Below are 8,800 nucleotides of genomic sequence, written 5' to 3'. Positions count from 1 at the left end.
CTCCTGGCAATCTTGATTCCAGCTTGTGCTTCTTCCAGCTCAGCGTTTCTCATGATATACTCTGCATAGAAGTTAAATAAGCAGGGTGACAATATACAGCCTTGACATACTCCTTTTCCTATTTCGAACCAGTCTGTTGTTCCATTTCCAGTTCTAACTGTCACTTTCTGACCTGCATATAGGTTTCTCAAGAGGCAGGTCAGGTGGTCTGGTATTCCCATCTCTTTCAGAATTTTCCAGTTTATGGTGATCCAGACAGTCAAAGGCTTTGGCATAGTCAATAAAGCAGAAATACATTTTTTTCTGGAACTCTCTTTCTTTTTCGATGATCCAGAGGATGTTGGCAATTCTGGTTCCTCTGTCTTTTCTAAAACCAGCTTGAACATCTGGAAGTTCACAGTTCACGTATTGCTGAAGCCTGGCTTGGAGAAGTTTGAGCATTACTTTACTAGTGTGTGAGATGAGTGCAATTGTGCGGTAGTTTGAGCATTCTTTGGCATTGCCTTTCTTTGGGATTGGAATGGAAACTGACCTTTTCCAGTCCTGTGACCACTGCTGAGTTTTCCAAATGAGCTGGCATATTGAGTGCAGCACTTTCACAGCATCATCTTCCAGGATTTGAAATAGGTCAACTGGAATTCCATCACCTCCACTAGCTTTGTTCATAGTGATGCTTTCTAAGGCTCACTTGACTTCACATTTCAGGATGGCTGGCTCTAGATGAGTGATCATACCATCGTGATTATCTTGGACATGAAGATCTTTTTTGTACAGTTCTTCTATGTATTCTTGCCACCTCTTCTTAATATCTTCTGCTTCTGTTAGGTCCATACCATTTTGTCCTTTATCAAGCCCATCTTTGCATGAAATGTTCCCTTGGTATCTCTAATTTTTTTGAAGAGATCTCTAGTCTTTCCCATTCTGTTGTTTTCCTCTATTTCTTTGCATTGATCTCTGAGGAAGGCTTTCTTATCTCTCTTTGCTATTCTTTGGAACTCTGCATTCAGATGTTTATATCTTTCCTTTTCTCCTTTACTTTTCACTTTTCTTCTTTTCACAGCTATTTGTAAGGCCTCCCCAGACAGCCATTTTGCTTTTTTTCATTTCTTTTCCATGGGGTTGGTCTTGATCCCTGTCTTTTGTACAATGTCACAAGCCTCCATCCATAGTTCATCAGGCACTCCCTCTATCAGATCTAGTGATACCTATATCTAAATGTATTTTAACAAACACAAAGAAAGTAATATTGCTTTTCAAATACTACAGGAAAATACATTAAATAAAAAATTGACCTATCTAGTGTTCCACTAGATTAAGATGACACACAGATACCCCAGGACTGTGGTAACTGTGAAATTTTTACTATTTTCAGTCAAGGTGAGTTGGGACCATATGATGGTGGAAGAAAAGTTACTAGTGTTTGTGATATATCAAGTAGTTGATAACTGTGGAAAAGTAGATATTATTAAGAAAATGAAGGTTCATGCTTGTTTCTATAGCATTAGTTCTTTAGAAAATATCATGACAGAATGAGAACTTCAAACCATTTATTAAGGCTAAATGAGAAAGCTAGAGGAGCCCCCTTGGCATCATATAAAAAAATTCTAATCTCTTCCAGAAGGAAAAAAAAAAAGTATAATTTTAAAATAAGACATTTCCAGTTCTACTTAAATTCCCAAACTGGTTTGAATTTTTTCCAAGATCAGGACAGTAGTTGAAAAAGAACATAATCTCAAGACATCAGAGAAATAATGTTTGTGAAAATCTTTAATTCCTAGATTCCCTAAACCCTGTGAGTCCCCAGTATTGGCCCACTCTTCTCTGTTAAGGGGTAGCACTTCTCCATTGTTTGAGGAGGATATAGTGTCCTCTACCCCACAGGATACTGTGTATCTCTCTCAGGTTTGATCATATCTTCCCTCCTGGTCACAGGCCAATAACCAGGGTTAAGCCCCATTGCATAGTCAGGCATATGCTGGACCTACTAGGGAATGAATGATAGTATAACTCAGAAAATTGAAGACTATATCCAATATTTACCAACAGGAACTGAGAAATTTTACATAGAATTATACACTGGGGAATAAAATTAAGGAAAGTAGAACATAATGTTGTACAAAGAAGCATGTTTTTTGGAGCACTGTCTTGGGACATAGGATTTAATAACTGGATTCAGACTCCAGGAGATATTGATAACAGACTACTAGGATGTCTGTAGAAACTTGAAAAAAGTGATGGCCCTTAGGAAATAAAATTGACTGGAAGTCAGTGCCATGGGAAACAATGAAAGAAATCCAAAGGCTTAGAATAATGGATATATTAAGATAGAAATGCTATTTACATTTGGAAAATCTACCACATGATTGCTTATTGAAGTTATATAATGTGTAGTGTGGCTGTCCTTTGAGGGGGTGTTTTGCTGGTAGTTACAAAACTGAGCTCCATGATGCTGCTGCTGCTGCTAAGTCACGTCAGTTGTGTCCGACTCTGTGCGACCCCAGAGACGGCAGCCCACCAGCTCCCCCATCCCTAGGATTCTCCAGACAAGAACACTGGAGTGGGCTGTCATTTCCTTCTCCAATTCATGAGAGTGAAAAGTGAAAGTGAAGTCGCTTAGTCGTGTCCGACTCTTAGCGACCCCATGGACTGCAGCCTACCAGGCTCCTCCGTCCATGGGATTTCCCAGGCAAGAGTACTGGAGTGGGGTGCCATTGCCTTCTCCGTCCATGATGCTAGTTATAATCAAATCAAAAAATAATAGAGAGTAGGTGATGGCACTCAGTCATCAATAGTCAGGCAGTCACAATGATGACAGTGAACAATAAGGTTAGAGTGGCAGCCGGGGAGGCTTACCCTATTAAAAGTTATCAATATGGTGATACAGGGTTTCCTAGGTGGCTCTTGTGGTAAAGAACCCACTTGCCAATGCAGGAGACATAAAAGATAAGTATTGGATCCCTAGGTTGGGAAGATTCTCTGGAAAAGGAAATGGCAACCCACTTCAATACTCTTGCCTGGAAAATGCCTTTGACAAAGGAGCCTGGCAGGCAATAGTCCATGACATCACAAAAAGCTGGACACGACTGAAGCAACTTAGCATGTTAGCATGGTGATATAGATAAAACAAAAAGGCATTTTCCTGTCTATACTTCCAGAACAGTCAATGGATAGGTATCAGAAAGATGAGGACCATTGCTCCCCTCAAATCATACTCACTTGCCACATTTTTAGACCTGAGATTTTTCAAACCTGATTAATTGATAATGAAGAGATTGGGTCTTTTAGAAGAAGAATGCTGTAACATCACAGTAAATGTAAATGTTAATAATAACCTCAATTCTTTCCCCAGAGGAGGACCACATCCTGAGACAACTGATGTTTTCCTCAATCCCTCACATATATTATTGAATAGATCCCTCACATATGCTATTGAATAGATATAGGTTGCCAGTGGCACAAATCCAAATTGCACCCTTGACCTGTGTGATAAGAGTTGTAATACTGGAAACAGTTGATTAGAAACAATCTGTATTAGGTTCCTAGGACTGTTATAACAAATTACTGCAAACTTTGTAGTTTATGGCAGAAATATATTCTTTCACAGTCTTGGAAGCCAGAAGTTTGAAATCAAAGTGTTGTCAAATCCATTACTTTTTGAGAGTTTTTCCATTCTGTGGCTCTCTACTAGATTCTGTTATTTACTGACAATGCTCTTTGACTGTGGTTTCTTTCAACTCTTGTCTCTCTTTATGTATCCCCTTTTCCTTTGTGTGTCTCTAAAATCCTTCCATTTTTCTTCTCATAGGAATGAAAGTGAATTGTTAGTCTCTCAGTTGTGTCCAACTTTTTGCGACCCCATGGACTGCAGCCCGCCAGACTCCTCTGTCCATGAGATTCTCCAGGCAAGATTCTCCAGGCAAGAGTGGGTTGCCATTTCCTTCTCCAGAGGATCTTCCTAACCCAGGGATCAAACCCAGATCTCCTGCATTGCAGGCAGATTCTTTACTGCCTGAGTCAATATTTGTTACTGAATTTAGAGCCTATCCTAATTCCAGAAATAACTTACCTTGATTTCCCTAACGTAATCACAGGCATTATTTTCATTTCAATTCATTTCATTCAATGCAGTTTTCACAGCATCTGCCCAAAATTACTTTCCATCTTAAGAAATCACTTTCTTTGCTCATCCATAAGAAGCAACTCCTTACCTACTAGTTCTATCAGGAAATTGCTACAATGAATTCACACGTTCAGGTCCACATCTAATTCAAGTTCTTTAGCTATTTCCATGGCATCTGCAGTTTCTTCCTCTACTGAAATCTTAAACCCCTCAAAATCATCCCTGAGGACTGGAATCAACTTCTTCCAAATGTTATATTTTGAACTTTTCTCATGAATCACAAATGTTCTCAATGGCACCTGTAAAGGTCAATCCTTTCCCATAACTTTTCAGTAGACTTTACCCCACTCCATCAGAGGGATCACTATCTGAGGCAGTGATAGCCTTACAAAATGTATTCCTTAAATAATAAGACTTGAATGTTGTTATTCTTTGATCCATGTGATGCAAAATGATTGTTGTATTAGCAGGCATAAAATGACATTAATCTCATTATAACATCTCCATTAGAGCTCTTGGAAGACCAGCTGTATTGTCAATGAACAGTATTTTTAAGAATTCTTTGTTTTTCTGAACAGAAGTTCTCAGCACTGGGCTGAAAATATTTAGTAAACCACCTTGTAAAGAGATGCACTGTCGTCTTGGTTTTGTTGTTATAAAACTCAGGAAAAGTAGATTTTGTGTAATTCTTAAGGAACCAGGGCTTTTCTAATGATGAATTTTAAGAACATTGGCTTCAGCATTTAAGTAATCAGCTACTTTGGTCCCTAACCAGAGAGTTGGCGTGTCCTCTGAAACTTTAAAAGTCAGTCACTAACTTCTCCTCTCTAGCAATGAAAGTCCTAAATGGCTTCATCTTCCAACATAAGGATCTTTTGTCTACATTGCAAATCTGTTGTTTAGTGTAGCCAGTTTCATAAATTATATTAGCTAGATCTTCTGGATAACTTGCTGCAGTTTCTACATCAGCACTTGCTGCTTCACCTTGCACTTTTATGTTATAAAGGTTGCTTCTTTCCTTCATCCAAATGAACCAAATTCTGCTAGTTCCAACTTTTCTTCTGCAGGATCCTCATGACTCTTATTCTTATTAGAATTGAAAACAGTTAGGGCCTTGCTTTGGATTAGGCCTTTGTTTAAGAGAATGTTGTAGCTGATTTGCTATCCTATCCATACCACAGAAACTTTCTTCATATCAACAATAAAGTTATTTCACTTTCTTACCATTTGTGTGCTCACTGGAGTAGCACTTTTTGCTTCCTCCTGGAACTTTTTCTTAGTGAAAATATTCATTCATTTTGTGCAAGAAACCTAGTTTTGGCCTAGTTTAGCTTTCAATATGCCTTCATCATTAAGTTTTATTATTTCTATCTTTGGATTTAAAATGAGAGACATTTAACTCTTCCTTTCACTTGACACTTAGAGACCATTGTAGGGTTATTAATAGATTAATTTAAATATTTTTGTATCTCTGTGTTCATTACAGCATTATTTACTATAGCCAGGATGAGAAAGCAACCTAACTCCCATCAACAGAAGAATAAATAAGAAGATGTGGTTATTGTTACCATCTTTCTAAATTCCATATATATGCGTTAGTATACTGTATTGGTGTTTTTATTTCTGGCTTATGCATGATACTGGATGCTTGGGGCTGGTGCACTGGGACGACCCAGAGGGATGGTATGGGGAGGGAGGAGGGAGGAAAGTTCAGGATGGGGAACACGTGTATACCTGTGGCGGATTCATGTTGATATATGGCAAAACCAATACAATATTGAAAAGTTAAAAAATCAAAAAAAAAATTTTCAAAAAAAAAGATGTGGTATATAAAAACAATGAAATATTACTCAGCCATAAAGAGGAACAAAATTGGGTCATTTGCAGAGATGTGGTTGACCTAGAGACTGTAAAATGGAATGAAATAAAATAGAAGTAGAAACATAATTTTGTATGTTAATGCATATATGTGGAATCCAGAAAAATGATATAGATGATTTTATTGGCAAAACAGAAATAGAAACACAGATGTAGAGAACAAATGTATAGATACCAACGGGGAAGGGGAGGTGGAATATTGGCATTGACATATATACATTGTTGATACTATGTATAAAATAGATAATTAATGAGAACCTATTATATAGTATAAGGCTTCCCTTGTGGCTCAGACGGTAAAGCATCTGCCTACAATGCAGGAGACCCGGGTTCGATCCCTGGGTCGGAAAGTTCCCCTGGAGAAGGAAATGGCAACCCACTCCAGTATTCTTGCCTGGAAAATCCCATGGACGGAGGAGCCTGGTAGGCTACAGTCCATGAGGCAAAGAGTCAGACATGACTGAGTGACTTCACTTCACTTCATTATATAGTATAGGAAATTCTACTCATTGCATAGTGGTAACCTAAACAGGAAGGAAATCCAAAATAGAGGGGATATATATATATATATAAATAGCTGATTTACTTTGCTGTACAGTAGAAACTAATGCATGACTGTAAAGTGACTCTGCTCCAATAAAATTAACTAACAGAAAAGAAGCAGCTATTCAAGAAATTTTAAAATAAAATAAAATAGATATTGTTGTATCTTAGGGAAGAGGGAAATCTGATGAGAAGGACATAGAGGAACAGCCAGTTGATGAACCAATTAGAACACATATATTTATTGATTAATTTCATTATCTGATATGGGTAAGGTTTTCTAGTGCACCTTCCCACAAAGTAAAACAGTAACATCAAAGATCACTGATCATAGATCACCATATCAAATATAATAATAATGAAACAGTTTCAAATATTGCAGGAATTGCTCAAATGTAACACAAGCATATAAGTAAAGGCTATTAGTAAATGGCATGGACCGACTTAATTCACTCAGGGTTGTCACAAATATTCACTTTGTAAGAAGCCAATATCTGTGATGTACAATAAAGCAAAACACAATGAAACCAGGTAAGCCTTTGCATTTCAAAGACCCTTTCTCCATAGAAAATCAATTTCACAGTTTCTGGGAGTTACACCATGGGCATACTTTGGGATGTCCACTCTTCAACCTACTATATCTTTGAAAGAGGCCCCCTCATCACCATCCTTATCCAAACCAAACACAAACAGAAAATAAGATCACAATTCTGTGAATGGTGCAAATTAAAGATCTTAAAGTTAAAAAATGCAGGATGATTAGCTCCATCATATCTAAGGCCCTCATATCTGGTAATGGACTCCTGCAAACTCATCCAATAATTCACTCTACTCTTAGTCTCTGTTTCAGATGTGATATTTCTGCTAGAGCATATGAACACATCTTCAGGTACATGGCAGGAGGTCATTGCTTTGGTGATTGTGTTCTCTGCTATTGCTATCTGAAAAGACCAGGTAGAGTTCTCATTCACTTGAAACAGAAACAGCAGACATTTACAATTTTTACTGAGAATTTTATAAAATAAACTTTATTCTCTTCCCTCATAATATAGACCAATGAGATATGAATTATCTGCATATACTTCAAAAAAGTGTTAACTGACTGTGTTGTTAACATCGTGCTAGTCAGACAGGATAAGCAAGAAATGCCTAGTACATTGGGCACTCGTGTAAGATACATCAGTGTAGGAGAGTAGATGATAACCCTATAAATATGTAATCTGCCATGTCAATGAAATTAATTGAAATCCCGTGATCGGGGGTATTTGAGGTCATCATTTCAGAAGGAGAACAGATTTTTGCATTTTACCTTTCTACAGAGAGAAAAAAAACACAGTTATTTGAAGGCATTTTTAGGAATTAGAGGAAGTATATGTATTCCATCCTGTGACACATTTGCCAAGTAACACAAAAAAATACCCGTTGTGAGTGGGCCCAGAACAGGATGGAATTCTGCAGTAGGTCTAACTTGTGACAGACTATAGTATTAGGTAGACCTTGCATGGAGAATCCCATGGACAGAGAAGCCTGGCGGGCTACAGTCCACAAGGTTGCCAAGAGTCAGATACGATTGAAGTGACTAAGCATGCACACATGCATAGTATTAAATACATCTTCAATGAGAGAAAACACTATGTGGAATCTGCCAACCTTAAAGACAGAATCACAACACGCAGTATGAAGTTCCAAAGAATAGCAAGGAGAGATAAGAAAGCCTTCCTCAGCAATCAATGCAAATAAATAGAGGAAAACAACAGAATGGGAAACACTAGAGATCTTTTCAAGAAAATTAGAAATACCAAGGGAACATTTCATTCAAAGATGGGCTCAATAAAGGACAGAAATTGTAGGGACCTAACAGAAGCATAAGATATTAAGAAGAGGTGGCAAGAATACACAGAAGAACTGTACAAAAAAGATCTTCATGATCCAGATAATCATGATGGTGTGATCACTCACCTAGAGTCAGACATCCTGGAATGTGAAGTCAAGTAGGCCTTAGGAAGCATCACTATGAACAAAGCTAGTGGAGGTGATAGAATTCCAGTTGAGCTTTTTCAAATCCTGAGAGATGATGCTGTGAAAGTTTTGCACTCAATATGCCAGCTCATTTGGAAAACTCAGCAGTGGTCACAGGACTGGAAAAGGTCAGTTTTCATTCCAATCCCTAAGAAAAGCAATGCCAAAGAATGCTCAAACTACCACACAACTGCACTCATCTCACATGCTAATAAAGTAATGCTCAAAATTTTCGAAGCC

This window comes from Bubalus kerabau, chromosome 7 (assembly GCF_029407905.1).
Source record: "Bubalus kerabau isolate K-KA32 ecotype Philippines breed swamp buffalo chromosome 7, PCC_UOA_SB_1v2, whole genome shotgun sequence".
NCBI classification, from domain to species: Eukaryota; Metazoa; Chordata; class Mammalia; order Artiodactyla; family Bovidae; genus Bubalus; species Bubalus kerabau.
The sequence above is the reverse complement of the archived record's forward strand: the minus strand, read 5'-3'. Positions refer to the sequence as shown.